Source organism: Oryzias latipes, chromosome 7 (genome assembly GCF_053564925.1).
Source record: "Oryzias latipes strain Hd-rR chromosome 7, Olatipes_Hd-rR_3.1".
Classification (NCBI taxonomy): domain Eukaryota; kingdom Metazoa; phylum Chordata; class Actinopteri; order Beloniformes; family Adrianichthyidae; genus Oryzias; species Oryzias latipes.
In genome coordinates, this window is record NC_136243.1 from 34204394 (window position 1) to 34225477 (window position 21084).

Sequence of the window (21084 nt, forward strand, 5' to 3'; positions counted from 1 at the left end):
CTGCTCCAAGCCAGCAATCCAATCCTGTAAACACGCTGTCCAGACCTGAATGTGGGAGACGAGACTCCAGAGGACCCGGACAGGAGATCACCGAGGAGTTCACGAGGTTCTTTCCAGACAAACAAACCTTATCATCACATATGTGCTCGTAAAGTCCTTCAGAGGCTCCTGCAGATCACTTCAAAGTTCAGAGAAAGTGCTACATCTGGAAAAGTGCATCTTGAACCATTGGGGGGTCAAAAGGAGCCAAGTACTAACTTGCATGTCTTTCCTTTGCCAACATCTCATTACCACGGTTATTGCAGCGTTGATAACTAATAAACAATCATGTTGACTGGTAAATGGATCACAATGGAGTCTATATCGTGTAGGGATGTCCTGGTCCAATCACGTGATTGGAAATTGAGCCCGACATTTGATGTTGTATCCTGATCAGGGATCGGATATTTATTATATTCATTCATCTTCTAATCTGTTTTGTCCCTTTCGAGGTCACGGGGCAGCCGGAGCCTATCCCGGGCGAAGGCAAGGGACACCCTGGACAGGTCCCAAGTCTGTCGCAGGGCCACAACCACACACCCACCACTCACATTCACACCTATGGACAATTTAGAAGAACCAATGAACCTATGAAGCATGTTTTTGGACAGTGGATGGAAGCCAGGGAAAACCCGCATGCATGGGGAGATCATGCAAACTCCACACAGAAAGGTCCCCCATTGATGTTCTGTTTCAGTCCCCCAGGACTTGAACCAGGGGCCTTCTTGCTGTGAGGAAAGTGCACTAACCAATGCAGTATCTTAGCTGTTCCTAGCATTACGCTTTTCTGGGCTGAGAAGTCTGAAGTCTTTCCAGGTATCTGTTGTAGTCAGTCCTCCAGGCTTGGCTACTATAGATATATATATATATATATATATACGTGTGAGTGTGTATATATGTTTTTGCTCTGTGCAATATATTTCAAGCATATTTTAAATACATGTTCTAGAAGTCGGCATTTTCATGAACGGACCCGCGTCCCAACTTTCATGTACATTCAACTACCACACCATTACTTCCTTCAGTAGAGTTATGGTTTGATTGGAACAATAGTTAAGTCTTTAGTGGAACAGCTGAATTTAAAAAAAAAAATCTACTTTTAAAGGATTTATCATAAAATAACAAATAGAAAATAGCTTCAATAAATGTTATACAAAGAAGCAGCATTAATTCTAGCTTATACCATTTGATTTTATGTTACTTTGCCTGCTTAATAAAAATAAATAAATTAATTAATTAATTAAAAAACAGATGTTTTTCCAAACTATTTAATTTATTTTGAATTCAGTACAGATCTCTTTTTTTTTTTTAAACCAAAGGGCTAAAACTGCAGCTCATGAGCAACTACTTCTCTGGCTGCTGTGGAAAATGTAAATAACAGCAGAGAAATGGAAAAGAAACTCAAATATGAAAAGGACCCAAACCATGGACTTGAGGTCATAAACAACTTTGACACTTATTCAGTTTGTCAAATGTTATAAGCAAAGATGATGGATTTTTTAATAGTAAAATGACCAAAAAAAGTATTTTAAATCCTTCTGAAAAGGCTGCGTTTACATAAATATTCGCTTCTGTCAAAATGGTTGTGCAGCTAAAACCTCCAGTCTGACAAAGCATCACTTCTGTTTGCCAGGGCTTGTTGGCACCAAACGAGGCCATTTTCCATTTGAAGAACACACAGAGCATCTGTTGCTAATGCCAGTGTTCCAGGAGTGATAGCTCGCATCAAAAGCCTCATATTTCAATTTTCAAGTGTTTTGGAATATTTTCAGTCAATACTTGATGCTTTTTTTTTTTTTTTTTTTTACGTTCCTGGCCCGCCGTCTTAACTGGCAGAGTTTATTGGTTCTTTTCTGGACTCACAAGCTTTTTCCCCACAAAAATAATGAAGCACCAGGAAACTGTTGCTTTTTTTTTTTTCAATTACAGTTGACTGGATCTGGTTTGAGTTACATATTAATCCTGGTAGGTGGCCAGCCCAGTATTTTTATATGGAAGGGGGAAAATGACAGCATGCAGCAACATGTTCAAAACAAATGTGAGCATTTGCTAATCTATTTTACCTTTTCTATTAAATATTTGAAGATGTATGTTTGGTTGATGGGGCTTATTAGTATTTCTAACCTATAAAAACTTTTAAAAAACTGTCATCTGAGTAACGTGTCTAAAAAAAACTAAAAAAAACAACCCCTAATGTCTAACAAAAGAAGAAAACAAAGGTTATTCATGTGATGCAAACTAATTAAATCTGCGTGACTGTGAAAAACAAAAAGGAAAGCTCCACGGATGGAGAAACAAGTTCCATTTAAAGCGATAAAATCTGTTAATCCGATGTGCTGGTCCCTCTCAACGCCGAAGCCCCATTTGTTTCTCTGGAGGACCTTTGGAGTGTGCCAACACTCCAGTCGACGACTCATTTGCTCTCACGGAGAGAACCAGATGTTTCAGTTGATACACATTGGATTCAAGTAGCAATCCCCTCCACTGTGTCATTGTAACTGATGCGCATATAAACAAGACATCAACGGCCTGAAACATGGAGCTCCATCCGTCCCCTTTGAAGGAAGAAAAAAAAAAGTTTCAGGTCCAGAGGATCCCAAGCAACGAGGTCAGCAAAGGGTGCGACTGGAAATCTGTCGGAAGCTCGGACGCAGGCCATCTTCGTTTTCCGGACTGCAAAATGTGGAAGAGCTGTGCTGAAACTGAAGCAAAGCGCCAGAAACTCTAAAGCAGGACAAAGGCATAAAGCTCTGTGGCTGCGTTTGCCATGATGCAGCTTAGCCTGGCACATCGGGGTAGAAAACAACAGCTGCAGGATTCCAAATCCCCTCCAAACTTCCACATTTCACGCAATAATGTCCCCCTCTGCAACCACGCTGGCAGCATTTATCACCACGAGGACCCAGTGCATCTTCTTGAAACAATTACCACAATAGAATAATGCGAAGCTCCGGGTCTGGTGGGCATGCCCCCAGACAGCTGTGACAGCTTACAGTGTGACAAGAGGGAGGAATGTGACCCCTCACCCCCAACCCATGACCCACTGCAGCCACCGCAGCAGCCTTATCTGATTGGTCTGTCTGGTACTTTAATCATTTCCAGAACCGGGACAGGAGGGACAGGAGGAGGCCAGAAACAGTGGAGGAGGAGGAGCGGCAGAAGGGAAGCTGCCAGTGTGGAAATCTACAACACAGATCCCTAATTCACAGAGCATCACTCGGAAAAAAATCATGCCATTGGTTTATTTTAACGTGCAGTTTCATGAACTCCTACAATAACTTCAGATCAACTTGTCATTTTTAACCGACTCCAACGTTTAGAGGAAAAATACATGAAAAACTACAGTCATCCCACAATGAGGAAATTGCTTTGTTGAAGAAAAACATAGATTTCCAGCAGAAATGTTTCAAATAGCACAAAATGAAACCATATACAACAACAAACATACTTAGGTAGACTATGAGTGCAGTAGTCAAGATATAGAGTTCAAACGTTTATTGTGGGAATTACGTTCTAAAGAAAAACCCGCAACAGACAAAACCCCTGAGATATTCTTTCTTTTAAAGACCCGCTCTGATGAAAATTGTGTTTTTGCTGTTTTTCACATGTTCTTATGGTCTTTTCCTGATGATGGAAGACACATATTAACCTCAATGTCGCATTTCTGGACAAACATGCTTAAAATACAAAAGAAGCCTTTTTACCAAATTTGGTTTAAATTCACAAAATGCAATTCCCCCTATAGAGCAGATGAATTCCAATGTGTTCATTTGATGTCTGCATGTAATTTCTCTACATTTTAATTTAATTTTTAGCAAAATGAAAGTTAAAAAAAGCTACGCTTGATCAGATTTTTTCTTTGGTGTTTCTGTACTACTTTGTTTTTTGTTATTTCAACTTATGTACAACCAAAAGAAACCCTAAAAAGGATCTGAGTTCTTGTATAATGAATACCATACACCAATTAATTTCCAATAAAAAAAAGTCATGACAAAACTTAATAATAAATGAATAAATATTATATGACGAAGAAAAAATGCTGGGCTGGCCACAAGCTCCTTGCTAGGAGCGCCAACAACTCAGAGGCGACTTTCAAACGAACTCCTGCCGCTCGCCAGAAACTATGTCGAAGAAAATGCCACAAGTTTTTGAATATTTTGGCTAAAAACGACAATCATAATAAAAAGACCACTGGGAACGCTTTTGACACTTTTTTCTAATGTTTATAACTTTCAAAGTCCAAACTTTCATTGGAAAATAAGTCCAATATTATAGAATAAAAACAAAGATCACTAGCGAAGATGTATGTAAATTTAGCAAACTGGAGACATTCTGTGCTGGATATACGGCATGGAGGAGACTGACCATGTCTACAGCCAATCAGGAGCCAGAACACAATGCTGCACTTTACCACAAGAAATAAAAAAGTGCAAAAAATAGTGAGAGGGTGAAAGCTGAACATCAATTTAGTGAGGGAACACTGTACTTCAAGGCGAGAAATATTTTATGAATCCACTCATCTGCTTCTACTTTCGCTTATTAAAAAAGATACAATTTTAAGAAAATATCCATAACTTCAAATCTCAGCTGCATTAGCAGAAGATGGAGGCTCCCATCTGTCCCTGTGCCGTACAGTTACCATTAGAAAGCACCACAGCTAATTTAACTATAGAGGATTTATGTGTTAAGAAGGTGAACTCTTATCAAGCTGCCAGAAGAGAATTAGAGCATACAGTAAATATCTACAGTTTGAATTTATGAGGGGGAATTTATTTGTGTTTTTTGTTTTTTTCCTGGGCTTATTTTAAATCCTGCTGCCACGTGTCCTCCGTATGGATTTGTGATGATGAATTTAGGCTTGCATGCTGTCCTGGCAGCATGTTCCAACCATAACAGCCAATAAGTCACTCCTCTACTGCACACTAACTGCAGTTCTTCACTCATTCTGCCCCACAGCCGTCTCTCCTGCACACCAAACGCATGCAGAGCATCAGCATGCAGAGCAGAAACCTGTTGGTAATCCCCCCACTCCTGCACTCTGGAACTGCCTGCAGCCTCATGGCAGTTACGCGTGGGTCATACCTACAGATACGTGCACGTGTGTTCAGAAGACAAGCCTCTTGGTTTCTGCGAGTGGTATACGTGCACGCGCATGCGCTGCAGCAAGCTGAAGGTGGGACGCAGAAATGACTGTTTTTTATCGCGCCCTGCAGTTTAACCCCTGCTAATCCCTTTAGAGTGGCAGAGCTTTATGGTCAATTCACACACTCTCATGCTTTTATAGTTCCTCTCTCTCTGCGCGGCCTGGAGAAGTAATCCGTCCAGAACTTCACACACCAGAGGAATACAGTTCTGACACCCTGTCACATTGACACGGGTACATAAAAACACGCGTGACGCAGCCACATTGGTGTTCCTTAAAATCCTCCTGGACTGACACCTTAAGAGGCAGAGCCCTGTCATTCAAACTGATGGAAAAATGCCTTTTTTTGTTATGTTAAAAAAAATGCATTCCTATTTTAAAGGGCTTCAAACATTTGAACACGAATGGAACACATCAAAAAAGTTAAATCAGACACCAAACAGTCATTTAAACTCTACAAAAATGTAACCTGTAATCTGCCTTGTCAATTTATACTCATTTAGGTTCTGGTGTTAATCTTTGTAGTCCAGTTCTGTTTCCATTAAGGAGGTTCATTAAGCTTTTTGTCATTTCCACTCCATTCTTGTAGTAGAAATCCTGTCATTCATGTCCCCCCCCTTGTTTTTCAGTCCTATCACATATTTTCTACTGATACCCTTTACTACTTAGATCTTCAATATTAGTCCAGCCAAAAACCTTTTTTTTTTAAATGGAGCAGTTTGACCTATTCAGAGTTTTTCAATATTTTACTGGATTAGTGAACTTTTTTCCACAGCGTTAAATTCCTTGAGCTAAAGTTGTTTAACCTTTTTTTTTGTTTAACATAATTACCAGTTATGCATCTTTTTTTCCCCGTTAGGGTGCTATAAACGTACAAATAACTTAATATATTTGCATTTTTACAGGAATCATGCAACACTATTGTTTCACAACATTAAAGTTCTTCTATAAAATTTGAAGGAAGTATTTAAGAAATGATAACTTTAACTGTTTAGCACTTTCATGGACACTTTGAAAAAAAATTATTTAGCATTTACTGCATGATATTTGTCTGCATTTTTTTGCATTGTAAACCATTATTAAGCTCATTCGCCTGGTTTTCTTTAATGTTGTCTTTCACTTTTTTTAAGTTATTTTACTTAAAACATGTAAACTAAATAGTGAAGAAATAAAAATACAAAAAAACATTTGCAGGTACACAGGGACTGAAAGGCAAAAATGTGAAGCCGAGCGGTTCCCAGAGAACACACATGAGCACACAGAGGGAAAATGAAATGTTCTGTTCCCTCACTTTCACAAGAGGAAAGAATTGAAAACAGTGTGTAGAAAAAGCCTTAAAAAAAATCCACACACACAAATGAGCTTCCACGACTTTTTGCACCAGACCATAAATGTAAACACTCGCTTGTGTTCCCACAGAACCGTTTCCCTGCACACAGACACTTCTGCACGCGCTCATTAGGGAGAACGCGCCGCCTGCAGCAACGCCTCCTCCAGTGACTGTTGAGATCTCAAAAAGCAAAAGCACGAGGCAGAAAGAAGAGGGGAATAAAAACAGCATTCACTTTCTTTCAGCAGCAAAAAGAAGAGAGAGCAGGAACAGCTGAATCACACAGGAAAAATGGATTTAGTGGCAGAAAAAGCAGAGCATCTTCAGGGTGTGTAAATTTGCGGATGTCTCTTAAACTGTTCCTTTGAAATGAAACAAACTACATAAAATCTTTTAACTGGAGACTGAAAAGCATGAATGAAAAAGCCTTAAATGTGTGGCAGTCTTTGAATCAACAAAGAGAAGCCATAATCCTGCATGGTTACGTATAGCTTAACTTAAAGAAGCTCATTACCTTGAGTGGTTCTAGTGAGACCAGATGGGTTGACCTGAGATTGAAATGTTAGGTTTTCAAATAAACAAATATTTTAGACACAACACTAGTTATCTTTAAAAATCTTTTTTTTAAAACTACGCGCGTTTACTATATCAGGCAGGCATGTCCAAAGTCAGTCTTCAAGGGCCGATGTCCTGCAGGTTTTTGGTATTTCCATGTTTCAACATCCCAAATTCTATTTAACAATCATCATCAAGGTCTACACAACTATGTTGATGACACTGTCATTTTCCTCATAGTTTTGTTTAAGCAGGGATCATCTAAAAACTGCAGGACACCGGCCCTTGAGGACCCCCCTGCTATAAGAGAACTGGACCGAGTGACCCCTCCCCCCTTGGGGTTCCTAACAGGAAGTGCCCACGAGTTTAAAGAAGCCAAAATCCCATAGACTTCTGTAGAGAAATAAACAACTGTTACTTCTATAGGTCAGAATAACCATTCATGCTCTGATACCCTTTTCTAACATGATCTTAATAATCCTGCTTTTCTTAGATATTTTGTTCTGTAGTGCAAGTTATTAAAGTCATAAACTGGCCAATCAGATGCCTCAACAAAAGTAGGTCCTCAGTGGCCCTCATGTCCAACATTCAAAACATTTGTGTAGCACGCTTTTAAGACGATAAAAGTCCTGCAGAACTGCATATGGTATCAGGACGGAACAAGTTTAAACAACTAAAAACGTACTGTTTAGAATACCTTTTATTACTCTGTAGATGGTGCCTTTTTTTTTAACTTGTTTTGTAATGTTATACAGTTTTTAAATTTTGTTCTTAATCCCCCTAATTTCAAATTTTCGTTTGTCTTTCGTTTTATTGTGAAGCCCTTTGGTACCGTTTTGCAGAACACTGGTGACTAAACTGACTTTATTGCATTGGAGCTGTAAGTAAAACATTCTCTACGGGTGACTCAGTCCAGTTCTCAGATACGGTCAATAGTTTTTACACAGGCAAAAAGAGTGGAACAATAAAGTTTGGGGAAGATCTCATGTTTTCTGAATTACAGTCTGTTCACTTTGATCTAAGATCTCAGGTTTAAGTTGATCTGCATGTCAATAGTGAGCTTATCTGATATTAACTAAACTTTAAGACTGGCAAAAATCTTCTTTACCCTAAAATTTAGCATAAATATCACACAATACATTCAGCAAATAACAGCAAAGGTTTAAATCATAAAGAAAAATTAGAGTAAATTAAAAACCTTGTTGTTTTGAAAACATGCATAATCATTTGTAGAGTAAATAAATATGGGTTAATGGCCGACGAAGTATTCATTATCACTTTTTAACGCACGCTGTGGAAGCCTGAACAGTCCAACGCGAAGCAGAGGACGATTGCTTCTGAGAAGTGCGTTAAAAAGTGATAATGCATACTTCGTCGGCCATTAACCCGCTTATACCATGGTCACTTACAAAAGAAATAAATTGTTTTTAGTCCTTAATTCTTGTTTTTTCCCAATTTGGATCGCTTTTCTAACAAAAAGCAAACTATTTGTCCCCGCACCACCGCTGTAGTCAAGATTCGGCGATATATATATGCTGATCTTTCCGATGGGTTGAAGAGAAAGTTCACCTCTTACCGCTTGTTTTTGTCCAAATGATGAAGCAAAAGGTTGTTTTAAAGAAGCCTGCGCAGTAATACAAAACATTTAAGCTAGCTGACCAAACTTCTTTTTTCACCGTGCGGTTATCCTGTGGTATATCACTTTTTAATTCACACCCAGCAGCCAATCAGAATCGAGTATTCACCCGGACCATGGTGTAACCTGCAATAAACACCAAAAAGAAATGCAGAATATTTAATTTACTCCTGTAAAAAAGTGAAGTCAAGAGCAGAGATACGAACAAAACAATCGAGGCCCAAACGGCCTGGCATCTTTCGTCGATTCATCTCACTCAAAAAAAAATTTGTCTGCAGTTTTATCTTCACCGTTTCCACCAAACCTGCAGTTCTCCTATTACTTTCATCCATTTGTCACCACACTTCTGCTAAAAGCTAAATTGCCCATCCATGCGCCTCATAATACTTTTCTATACTTTAAAACGCGATGGAAGAACAGAACAGCTTTCAAAGCAGCAGCTTACATGCTCATGGTAATTCCTGAACACTGTCAGAATAAAACAGAAAAACTCCTAAGGATTTCAACGCGTTTGGATTCAGTGATTTGTCTCCAAAAGCCTTTACAGTCAACCCTTCAGCATTTTTGTCGTCACCCTTTATTCACCTTCATACCTGGAAATGAAAAACTACCCAAAGCATGTACGAGAAAAAAAAGAGTGGACTAACGCATTTAAGGGCTAAGAGGGAAATACATTGAAATTCAGCCACAAAAAAGCAAATAGATGATTCCATTTCAGCAGAAGTCAAATATGTTCTGCAGCACAAACTCCCCAAAATATCAAAAGTATAATCCAAAACAATCAAATGCAAAAATGGTGACACTGCAGATGTTTCAAAAGGACACAAAGACACCTAGTGGGATGACACGCACACAGGTATTAGACAAAACATTATTGCCCCCTGCCTTCACGCGGGCAGGCTTGTGTTTGACTAAGCACTCAACAAAATGAGATGAGAGCACGGAGATCATTAAGGGGAGAGTCTGTGCACTCCCTGACTCAGCGTTTGTGCTGCCAGCCTCGTCATTTCACTGCAGCCTCTTCCAGAGGAGCCAACGGGGAATCCTTCAAGCTCCTAAAACGATATGCAACTAACCGGCTTTAGGCAAAACCTATTCATTTATCATTATTAGGGCTTTTTTATGATAAAAATCAGAATAATTAAGTTTATTTAAACCCAGTCATTTATTAAAAGTCATGTGGGACATCAGAGAACTTAGAACAAGTGGGCGAGGAAAACAAGTTTTGAAATCAAAAGGCTGTTGACCTCAACATTTCGATGATCAAGCCACTTCTAAGGACATTTAAGCCACTTCTGAGGTCAAATGAAGTTGTATCATTAAGTACAAGCAGTGGTCCCCAACCCGGTCCGCGGGACAGTCGGTACCGGGCCACAAAGAAAAAAAACAGGACCTGAATTCTTTCCTTTTTTTTTTTATTAAATAAATAATCTGATTCTGAAGGAAGTTTTATTGTGGAAACTACTGAATTGTCTCCACTACATCCGAATCATTTTCGACGGAAGTCAAGTCGCTCGGTCATGTGTTGAAAATCCATCCGCTACTTTCTTAAAGCGGCTGCACCGACCCCCAAACTAAAACCCCCAAGCTAGCAAAGTTAACAAAAAAAAAAACAAGGAAAAGAGGAAACAGAAGAAGAACCTTCAACTTCAAAATAAAAGAAAAAACCAGGATTCTTTACTCCAAATATGGTTTTGTTGTGACAGTTGTTCCCACAGACCATAATAATAATAATATTATTATTGCAGAATATTCAGCAAGCAGCTGATGTTACGAGGTTGCTGCTAAAAAAGCTGATTGAACCGTGTATTCATGTTCAGGATTATATTTAGAAAATTCCAGTTTTAGTGAGGTTTATTTCTTTTCTTGTTTGTTTTTTTCCTGTCACATCAAATCTAAATCATATTTTAATTGTTTCTGCATAAGAACTTCTATATAAATAAAGTTGAAATAACTGCAGATATTTTACAGAGGATGAAGATAAACTTTACCCTCAAAAGTTAAGAGAAACTTGTAGCTGAAAAGAAAACAGACGTCGACTTTAGTCTCATGCAAGATGGTGGATGAAAATATTTTCTGACATTAAACTGATCTGTGGGCTGAAAAGGGTTGGAGACCACTGATTGGTGGAAGGACTCAGCTTTACTGATCCTCCTCTGGACGGAAGTTATCCTGCTTTTTTTAAGCCTTTCAGAGTACACGTATATCCATATATATGATCATTTCTCACCTTTGGCACAATAAAGACAGATTTTTTTTAAATATTAGTTATAGCTCATTTTCCTACCTGGAAGGAAAATGACTTGATCTCTGAGACCCCGCCTCTCGCCCATTTCATGACGTATTCCTAGAGCCGGCTTCAGAAGCGTTTCTGCGGTTTTAACTCATTTCAATGAAGAGTTTTGCAGTTCTTTTTAAAATGACTAGCCCTTCCCTGCCTTTATCCAAAAGTGGCTGGGTTGGCTCCACCAGAAACGGGAAAAATGATTCTGATGGACGGACGGACGGATGGATGCCAACATTTCAGTTCAAGAACTGGCAAAGATGGAAGGACTAGGTCAGTCCCCATTCTTCCGATTTATTCTTTTTTTCTTCTCTCCACACCTTTTTAAATTCCTAATCACTCCCAAGCGGACCAGAATAAGAATCCACAAACCCCAAGCTCAATGCTTTATTTCCCACCTATCCCTCCTTCTCTGAGTCGGAACGTCTAATAGACAGCCGCCCTTTTTGCTTGACTGTCTCCAATTTGATTCTCCTCGTCTCCCATTCCATTTATCATTTCTCAGCTTCAGCTCCCTTTTCCTCCACTCCACTCCACTCGCTCTCCTTTTGCTTTCAGGAGCAGCATCTTTTCAGCCGAGGCAAATAGATTTCTGCGATTTCAATGAGTTAACATGAAAGCCAAACAGACACAATCTTTAGAAAACACATTAGAAGAACATTATCAACATTTTAATAAATGTTCAACCTTTTCTTCTACCAAAAAACAGCAAACAGCCCTGTAGTTAGAGGGAGGCGTCTTCCATCCATCACTGCCCTCCCATTTTAGTCTCTTTCATGTGGGTCACTTGACATCCCTGCTCCAAAGGAAAAGTCAACCGTTCATGTATTTCTCTATCCTAAGTCACATATCGGGACAAGAGAGTAAAATAAAAACATTCCACTAACATTAAACACAAATTTAATACTTTTATGTTTTCACATTTGGGATCTCAAAGTCCAGTATTTATAGAATGAAAACAAAAATATGATTGTGATCAAAGATTTATTTAAATGTGGTGAACTGAACAAATTCTGTACAGGAGATACGGGATGGAGGAGATTGATTGACAAGGTGGACAGCCAATCAGGATGCAGAACATAGTTTGCTGATAAAAAAAAAAACATGCAGATTGCACATTAAAAAAAAAGAGACCACGAAAGATGAACCGCAATATAGCGAGGGATCTCTCTACTCAAACCCCCCCCCCCATTTTGAAATCCTAAAAGTTTGACCTTTAGTCAAATCCTAACTTGTAAAGCTTTCAAAACATTACACGTAAATCCCCCTAAAGACCCAGAAATCAAGCCTGACTTGTAATAGACAAAGTGTTTTTTAAACCATCTCTAGCTGAATTTCAACCGAACACACTGGAGATGCTTCGGAGCTCCTGCCTGTTCGGCAAAGTGGAAGACGTAGTCTTCCCTCCAAGTCCTGTCCTTCCATCTTCTCTGAAAGAAGATTTATTTTAGCTGCATCTCAGCAGAAGCGCATGCTCGCCGTCTGTCCGCAAGGCAGTTCTGCTTCAGGATCGTCTTGGAAACATGACGGCTCTCTAGACTGCCTCCAAGTCAAATGTCCAGTTTTTGATTAGTTACTATTTAGTTTGATAAATGATCAGCCTCTGACAGAGTCACCTCACACAAGACCACTCCAAAGCCCCGGATTTGAGTGAAAAGTGAGTTAAAGTGAGCCAAGAGAGAAAATATTGAGACATTTCAGAGATGCCGTTTTTATGGGTTGTGCAGTCCAGAGAAAAACAAACACGGAAAAACATTTGTCATCTCCTGGGGAATTAGGACCTACTTTCTATGTTATGCCATTTCACTTATCTAACCTTCTGTCATCTTCTATTTTTCCACTTCTCATCACTTTCTTCCCCCACCTCAGCAAAAGTCTAACCAGCAGCTCTGACCACAGAAGACAGGCCTGCATCTGAAAGCCATCAACAGAAAAAAACTCCAACTGTGACCTTGGCCCACCACTCCTGGGAGGTAAAGGAAGGTGTGTGTGGGGGGGGTGTTAAATCAGGAAAATCAACATTGGGGGGGCTGATGCAGAGGAAAGGAAGTGCAGGGCTTTTGCTTTGCTCTATATTGAGATATGGATCCTACACACAAACACACAAACAAGAAACTGATTATGTTGCTGCTGCAACAGCTCCAAACATAAGGCAGAAATTGGCCATGTGGGACCACAAGCCAAACGCCGCACTGAAGCGGAGGACGCTCACAATCTTTCAATTGCTCACAAAGTTCATCCGTGTGCAAACCCGGACAGAAAGCGACGCGTAGCGTGTGTCTTTCAAAGTACATACGCTAATTAGGGTCGTGAATTACAGCGGTGAAACGCAAATCGAAGACTGAGCGGCTGCCGCCTCTGTGCAGAGGACTAGTGTAGTTTCTTGTTAAGAGAAAACTTTCAAAATAAAAGACCTTTCACTGCCGAGGCTCATCAAAGATGCAGACAGGAAAGTAATTTCACATCCATCCTTTTATTTTGCTTTTGTCACTTCCTGTTTATTTTTTCAAACTTGAAATATGATCCTTTTGTTGCTCACTTATAATAATAATAACATTAATAAAAACACTGGTTTAGTGCATGTAAAGCAGCCAGACAATTCATGTCATACTACCCCAACAACATGCTGAACTGTAAACAAACTCCATTTTTGAAGAAGAACAACAGCATATATGTCTGTGCAGATTTTCATCACCATGAAACACTTGAACGCAGCGACTTCTCTGCATTCACTCGCCTGTGGGAGAAAATGAATGCTGTTCATGAAAAGGACTCCGAATGAGTTTAGGCTTTAGGACTCACAATCTAAAACAGTCTTAACTGTTTTTTGCCTCTGTGATTGCAACCAAGAATTCTTCAGAAGCCAGTTTTTCAAAAGTGAAGGTTTCCATTTTTTTTTTTTTTTTACAAATCATAGTAAACCACGCAAACACAAGAAAGAATTAAGTCTCACTTCGATCATCTTCTGATCCATTTTCAAAGTGTTCCCAGTGGTCTTTTATTTTTCATTATTATGCTGTTTTTTCAGCCAATTCTTTAAAAAACTGTCTTGTTTTCTAGAACACAGCAGCAGGATTTTGACAGAAATTCACCTTTGTGTTGTGGGCAGGACTATTGAGCTCCGGTTATCGGATATTCCGCTGTACAGTTTGGAGCCAGATGCCAGCTCAGACGAGGAAAACCAAGACGTGCATGGGTCTAGTCGTGTACCAGTGGATTCATCGGAATGGAGCGGAGCAGGAAGCTTGTGGCCAGCCCAGTGAATTTTCTACAATCTATTTCAAACGACATGTTTTCGTCTGGTTCACAACAATTTGAATAAATAAATATTCAGAAATGCTATTTTAAGCAAAAATTTCTTTATAAGTGTCCTCCATCATCAGAAGACAAATGCCACAAGAACATGTTAAAAAAAACACACAATTTTCACTGGAGTGGGTCTTTAAAGCTTTAATGGAGCCAATTTTCCAACATGAAGGTTTCCGTCTTTGCACAAACACAGGAAAGATTAAAGAAGTCAGTTTCTGACGGACCTTCCAGCAACGAACTTTTGGACCAGTTGTCCATAAATGAAGGTGTAGAAATCGTGTTATTTGAGGAACAGAACCATAAATGTTTGAAGGACTATTTCTGATGTAGCATTTCCACTGTTTAAAAACCAAACATGTCAAATGTTGTGAGAAAGATTTGCACAAAAAATGTTTAAAAAGTTTTGCCGGGTGTTTTTGGAGTATATAGTTCAAGTCTCAAATGCGAAAAGCTGTTTTTTGTGTGTTTTTTTCGGAAAATTACTTAGAATACCGGTATGCTCAGTTGCACTGTTGTATGACGACTGGTCTTTGTTGCCTTCTGTTCCGATTGCTATTAGGCAAATCAATGCAGGTTTGATTTCAAGTTTTGTCCCCAAGTGGAGCGACAGACTTCACCTAAGAAGGAAGAGCTGTCCGTCCACACCAACCGTTTTGTGTTTTTAATCAAACTTCACCCTGAGGGAATGTTTCACAGGCAAACCCAACACGGAGGGCTTTTATCACATCGCTGTTATTTGGAGAAGTCCGAAGCCATGTCATTTGAGCTGTACGCTTCTTTATCTGATTAGCCTGAATTGCCTTCCAAAAGCAGTTAAATCAAACTATTGTTGCTGGGATTCCTGCTGGCAGGAGGCTGTAAAATATCGGTTTACTTGGCAGACGAGTCGTCCGCAGCTCAACAGGAGAGTGCGGTTCTTCTTACACTGCTGCGCTGTCACCAAGGGGGGGGGGGGGGGGGGGGCAAATACACTGAACGTGGATTTCTGAAAGCATTTGAATTAAAATTCCTTCAGCTTCATGTGCTTTCCAGAGGAAAAGTCACCGAAAAGAGGCACTCTTCTAAGACTAAAGGGTCGGCACGCTTTTGGGTTTTTCGGAACATCTCATCTCGGTTGTTACCACAGGTTGGGATGTGAAGCGCCAGCATGCAGAACATCATGCACCGTCTCTCACCTCAGTGGGGTTAAGAGTGCAGACAAAGCTGCATATGCCCCCCATCACCTGGGCTTCACTCAAACGGCCCCCTTTGAAGAGCAGTGCCTTAATCCACATCACTCAGAGTTGTGCGAGGTAACTCACCACATGAAAATCAACTAAGCGGAGTTCTGAACAATACATTTTATGAAGACAAGACCGTTTTTTAAACCAACAGGATTTTTTATTAAAAGAAAATCTGAGTTTTTTCAGATCGGAGAACAAAAAACAAAAATCTTCAACCACATCCACAAAAAGTCATCCGGATTAGTTTTGACTTTTACTAATTTATGAAAGTGAACAACAAAAAGTGTTTATATAAAGGGAATGATCCAGTAGTTAACATCACTCTGAATCATAAAAGGGAAGAAAGAAAAGATGCTTTCCTCCAACACCAGCCACTAACCTAAGACTTCAAGAAAAACCTCGGTAATGGGGTTAAAGGGCGCCCAAAGCCCGTCCTGCGTGACTCATGCCGCGTTAAACTGCAGGGCAAACCCTGTGCTTGCAGGTGGAACGAAAGCGGAGCCCCTCCGTCATGAGGTCAGCGGGACCGCGCGTGCGTGTGATGCTCGTGCAGGGTTTGAGTCTGATCAGCGGGTCCCCAGCGCAGGAAGATGATGCCTGCCGCGTAAAAAGACGCGGAGCGCACGCGGGCTCCGTTGGCATCCTTTCCCCGCACCTCGCTTTCACACATCACCACAAGTTAACCACTGAGGAGGATAACGGAGAGACTACAGGAACAAATGCACAGAAAAAAATAAAAGAGGCTTTTTTTCTCTCTCTACTTGGCAGGCAGAGCGGTGGCTTCCTGCCCGGAGCCTCCACAATCAGCCCGTCTTCAGCACCTACGCAGCACAAGTCAAAAATTCATAAGGTGACACAAAACTGTCAGCGCACGTTGACGTGACTCCCAGATGATGGCGCGTGATTAGAGGTGGGTGGATGCGCACAGTGTTGAAACGCGCGTCTCCACGAGCTCTCCAACCCCGCAAACACATTCAACGCACAGTCGCATAAAAACGCGTTAACGAGTCAATTCCATGTGTTGGGGCGGATGTTTAGAGAAAGAGCACGCGGGGGGGGTGCAAAAAAGATGGGAGCAAATTGGTTTCCAAAAAGTCTGAACGTCAGTGATGTCAACATTTTGGATGAAAGAGGATAAAACGGGAAAGCGCAGAAAAAGTTTGGAGGTACTCACAGGAAAAGGCGTCCTCCGCGTTCACCCTGCTCAGCATTCCCCTTCAGGCGGTCCGGTTCGCAGAGGAAGTCGCTTCCATGCCCGCTTGGCTGGTCAGAGAGCGGCGGTTCCGAAGCCCGGCTCTGCAGATCGGCGCGCACACGGAGCCGCGCTCAGCATGAATGAAGATGAGCCGCATTCAGGCTCAGGCATCCTCCGCCTCGCGGGAGAGAAAGGAGGAAGGGGGGGGGGGGGGGGGGGGGGGGGGGTCAGCAGAGCGGCGTGTTCCTGACAGGAGCGCGCCCCCTAGCGGCACACTCAGGTCTGTTCGGCCAATCAGACGCAGTTCCGCACGGCGCGCACAGGCGGCAGCACTGGACTCGTTCTGTCCGCGCGCGCAGCTGAGGCTCCCGCGTGTTTACAGAAGCAGAATCTGATTGATTTCCCCCCATCAGGACGCTCCGGTTCAGCTTGATGGATTGCAGCTGTCAGCGCATGCAGAGTTGCATGTTTCTCCCATTCCCTGCTGCAAAGGCGCGTGCGCGCGCTCACTTGTTCCTCGTGTTTCCCATTTCATTACAAGGTGCTCATGAGCGTCTGCGTGTGTTTTCCGCAGGAATGTGACCGCAGGCCCGGCTGCACGTGTGTGCACCTGCACCTCATGGTCCGCGTGCACGTTTGCGCGCTTCTTTTCAATAGCGTTGAGCGCTGAAGGTCGGCTCCCTTGAAGCTTAACAAATCATCTGTATTGGCAGCACTGGCCTTGTCTGTTCCTCCATCAAAGGCAGCAGCAGCTCTGCCTAAATTACCGCAGCTTTTCACTGTGGAACAACCATGAAAATCTCTCTTTAACTAAAAAACAAACTCCATTAAATGACTTTTCTATTTGTTTGAGGCTCCCAGTGGTGTTAATGTAATTAAATCTACAATAATAATATGCATGTTCTCTTTAAGTAAATGATTAGCTTGATAAAATGACAAACTACAGCTGCTTTACTCTTTAAAACCGAACCCTGATATTAATTGTTATTGTTCACTTTTCAGCAGTTTCCTTCAGGGGTCGCCACAGCAAATAGCCTTTTACTGATTGGCACAGGTGGTTTGGCAGAGATTTTCAGACCGGATTACCCTTCCTGACACAGCCCTGTATCTTATCTGGGCTGGGGACCTGCACAGGGGGACCCAGGCTTAGGCCCTCATGCGGATACAGTTGGGTAGTACTGTAGTGTGAAGGGTCTTTACCAAGGAGCCAAACTGGATGAAGCTCATCATAGCCCCCGGGGATCAAACCCTGGTTTCCCATGTGCCTGTCCGGCACTTACCCAACCTCAGCCATCCCGCCTCCTGAAATTAAGAACGTATTTCTGGCAATTTGAAAAGAAAGTATATTTCAAGCTACATTCCTGACAAAGAGTAAACATTCGCCTTGAAAAATCTCAAGGTCTGCACAAAAAACCCAACATTCTTAAAAATATTTAATAGAAGTTCAAAGACAGAGCTTCATCCACAGATCACGATTGTCCGTCGTGTTTTACAGATTCTTCAAATTCTTTCATTATTTGTCAGTGTTTTAAATATTGAGCTGATTCATATGTACTATTTATTTTAATAAAATTTGAATAAAATGCAACTATATTGGGGCACAATCAAGAACTTTAATGTCTGCATAAATGTTCAGCAGAGGTGCTCAATCCTGGTCCATCCTCCCCTTTTTACGCCTCTCTCTGGTTGTGTCCAAATTCCTTCCCCACGCATTATAGAGAGCGTTTGCCATTTTCTAGTGCTGTCCAAATCTACAATGGCAGATAAATTACCCAGAAGTCTCTGTGAAAAACCAGTGTGCATCGATCCTCACTAGATCAGCGAATATAGACCATAATGCATTGCGTCATAACAGATTTTGCCAAGAAATGTATTTAAATGTTTATTTTCTTTCATTAAACCATCAACATTTTTATCTCCAGAAGACAGTGGACTCATACATAATTGTTGTAAAACGCTCATATCAATTAGATTTTAACTTAGTGAAATCGATGACGTCATATCAGCCGTTTTTTTAAAAAAAAAGGAAAAAGTATTGAGCGTGTTGTCTGAAATGCTTTTAAATTTCAGAGCACTATATAGTTTTTTAGTAGTCAGGGGTTAGGCCGTGAATTCAGACACAGCCACAGTATAGTTCTTGCTGCTAATTAGCTGACTCAGGTGTCTTCCTCATTCTGATTGACTGAACACCTGATCCAGGTAATCAGCAGCAAGAAGCCCAGTGAGCTGGAAAGCAGGCATGGTGGTGGACCACGAGGACGGGGATGCAGAGGATTTTGTGTCAGGAAAATCTTTCAAGGTAAAGCTAACCCAAATCAAAGATGACAATCATGAGGATGGTTCGCTCTGGAGACACCTAAAGGGAGCAGCCAGAAGACGAAGAACAAGCAGTTTGGTGGAGCTGATCTGTAGAGTGTGTTCACCACACTAAAGTATGAGCACATACCAGGAAGAAACGGCATGAATGACTAGACCTGCTCGTCCTCCGACAATCAAAAAACGCCTTCAGCTATTCACTTTAAGACAAATTATGCCTGAATTCTGCTTCATTGGATTTCTGCTGTGTACTTTTTATCCCATCTTGTTGAATGGCTCTTCAATAACCTTCTTTGGTTTCCTTCCGGTGGTCTGCTGGAAGGTTTACCTGCTCCCACACTGCACCAGAATTCACTTGCAAGTGCACAGAGACCCTCACAGTTCAAAGGTTGTTTTGTTTGTCGGTGAAGGTTCTCGTATATCCAGGTGACTTCCAAGTGACTGATGAAGCCACTTTAACCTTTGTGCTGTCTTAGGCACGTTAACATTGGGAGTTGGGTCATCTAGACCCACTAGACAATGCTCTGAACCTTTTTTCTTCAATGATTTGTGGTCTTCACTGGTGTCCATGGATTACATGAAATCTTTCCACCTTTATCCACCTTTTGTCATGGTAGGGAGAACACGTCAACGTAAGGGTGGGGTCATAGGATAGCAGAAGGGTTAAGACAATCATTAGGTACCATAGCCACCTTGTTCTTCTGTCTCTGTCCTAGCATTGCACCAGTTTGGGCTAAACTAAATCAGAGTTGAAACACAAAGGGTCACATGGTGACCAAAAGGAATCTTTTCCGAAGGAGGCACTGCTCACATTTAGAGGCTAAAACGATGCTTTCACAATTCTATCTGACACACGCCTTTTATGATTTTACACTCTAAAAATGATCAAACTCTTTGAACCATGAAGATTCATTTCAACTAACCAGTTCTGTTGGTTTCATCACAGGTTAGGAGAATAAATCAAAGTGGAGTTCTTACCATGAGCTGGACCGGGCTGTTCCTCCATGTGCTTCCTCTGCTGCAGTCCGGAGAACCAGAGGCACCGGTGTGTGCAGTTCAAACCCAGCCAGGAGCCCAACTGCTCCCTGTCAAGAGCGCTCGTCTACCTCCTTGGCATCTCATTGATGAGTGGGAACTAAGGAGAGGAGAAAAGTTCGGCATTGTCTCTTCATATTTACTGATTTTTTTTTTTTTTTTTTTTTTTTTTTCTTTAAAGGGAAATTTGCAATCAGTAAATAACCCATCCAGAAACAGTGGGCCACTCTGACAGTACGAACTCTCTGGTCACAGAACGCTCCACTATGGAAGCGTTTCCGTGGCACAACTAAAAATAAAAGTCAACACCAGAAATGCTTTTTTTCATTCTAGAAAGGAACCTGCATTTATTGACTTAAAATTAAAATGAAAAAACAATCTGCCAAACTGCTTTCTCTTTCTTCTTCAACACCGCTCATTTGATATTTCATTTTCAAAAAGTTCTCTTGTAAATGTGCAGCAAAATTCAATGAATCTTTGTTGAAAAAGAAAAAGCGGTTTGGCGGATTAATTTTTCTTTTTAATTTTGAGTCAACAAAAGCAGCTTCCTTTTGAAAAGCAAAAATCATTTCTGGTATTGACTTTTATTTTTAATCATGCTACAGAAACGCTTCCATACTCTACGGGTTTCTCAGCCACAACTAAAGAAGACACCAAGGCCGAATCCAAATCTTTCCCCTTCCCCTACATTTAGCCCTCCAGAGAGAGAGTTACATAGTTTTAATTCGACTGTTGACGTCATCATTAGTCGCGAGTCATTCGCATTAGTGTGTAGCTGCCAGCGATCGGAAAATGTATACCAACTTCAGTTTTATGATTTTAAAAGTCACGCCAAAAACAAAAGGTCAGTAGTTACGTTTACATGGAAACTTCTGTGCTTCAGAGCACACCCACATGAAGAAATGGGTTTCTCCCAAGTGTTTTTAGCCTGCAGATGTTCCCCCTCTAGGTAAGTTCTGGCTGATTATGAAATATCATCAGTTTTCCAAAGTTTCAGCCCAAACTGCAGTGTGTTTGTG

The 21084-nt window shown here is 41.1% G+C and overlaps 1 protein-coding gene and 1 long non-coding RNA gene across 3 annotated transcripts in view; one reads left to right on the forward strand and one right to left on the reverse strand.

Moving 5' to 3' along the window:
* Positions 1–20167, reverse strand: part of plxna1a (plexin A1a) — a 263334-nt gene extending 243167 nt beyond the window's left edge. The window contains exons 1-2 of one of the 2 annotated variants that reach the window (XM_020704420.3): positions 20009–20167; positions 16694–16892 (exon numbers count right to left, since the gene is read on the reverse strand). The gene's annotated coding sequence lies outside the window, so the exon portion shown is untranslated. The remainder of the gene's footprint in view (positions 1–16693; positions 16893–20008) is intronic. The other variant, XM_078949962.1, reaches the window with a different exon arrangement.
* LOC111947640 (uncharacterized) lies at positions 18887–20443 on the forward strand. The gene is made up of 2 exons (XR_002873502.2): positions 18887–19013; positions 19977–20443. It is a non-coding gene; the product is annotated as an uncharacterized LOC111947640 (long non-coding RNA).
* The last annotated feature ends 641 nt before the right edge of the window (positions 20444–21084 follow it).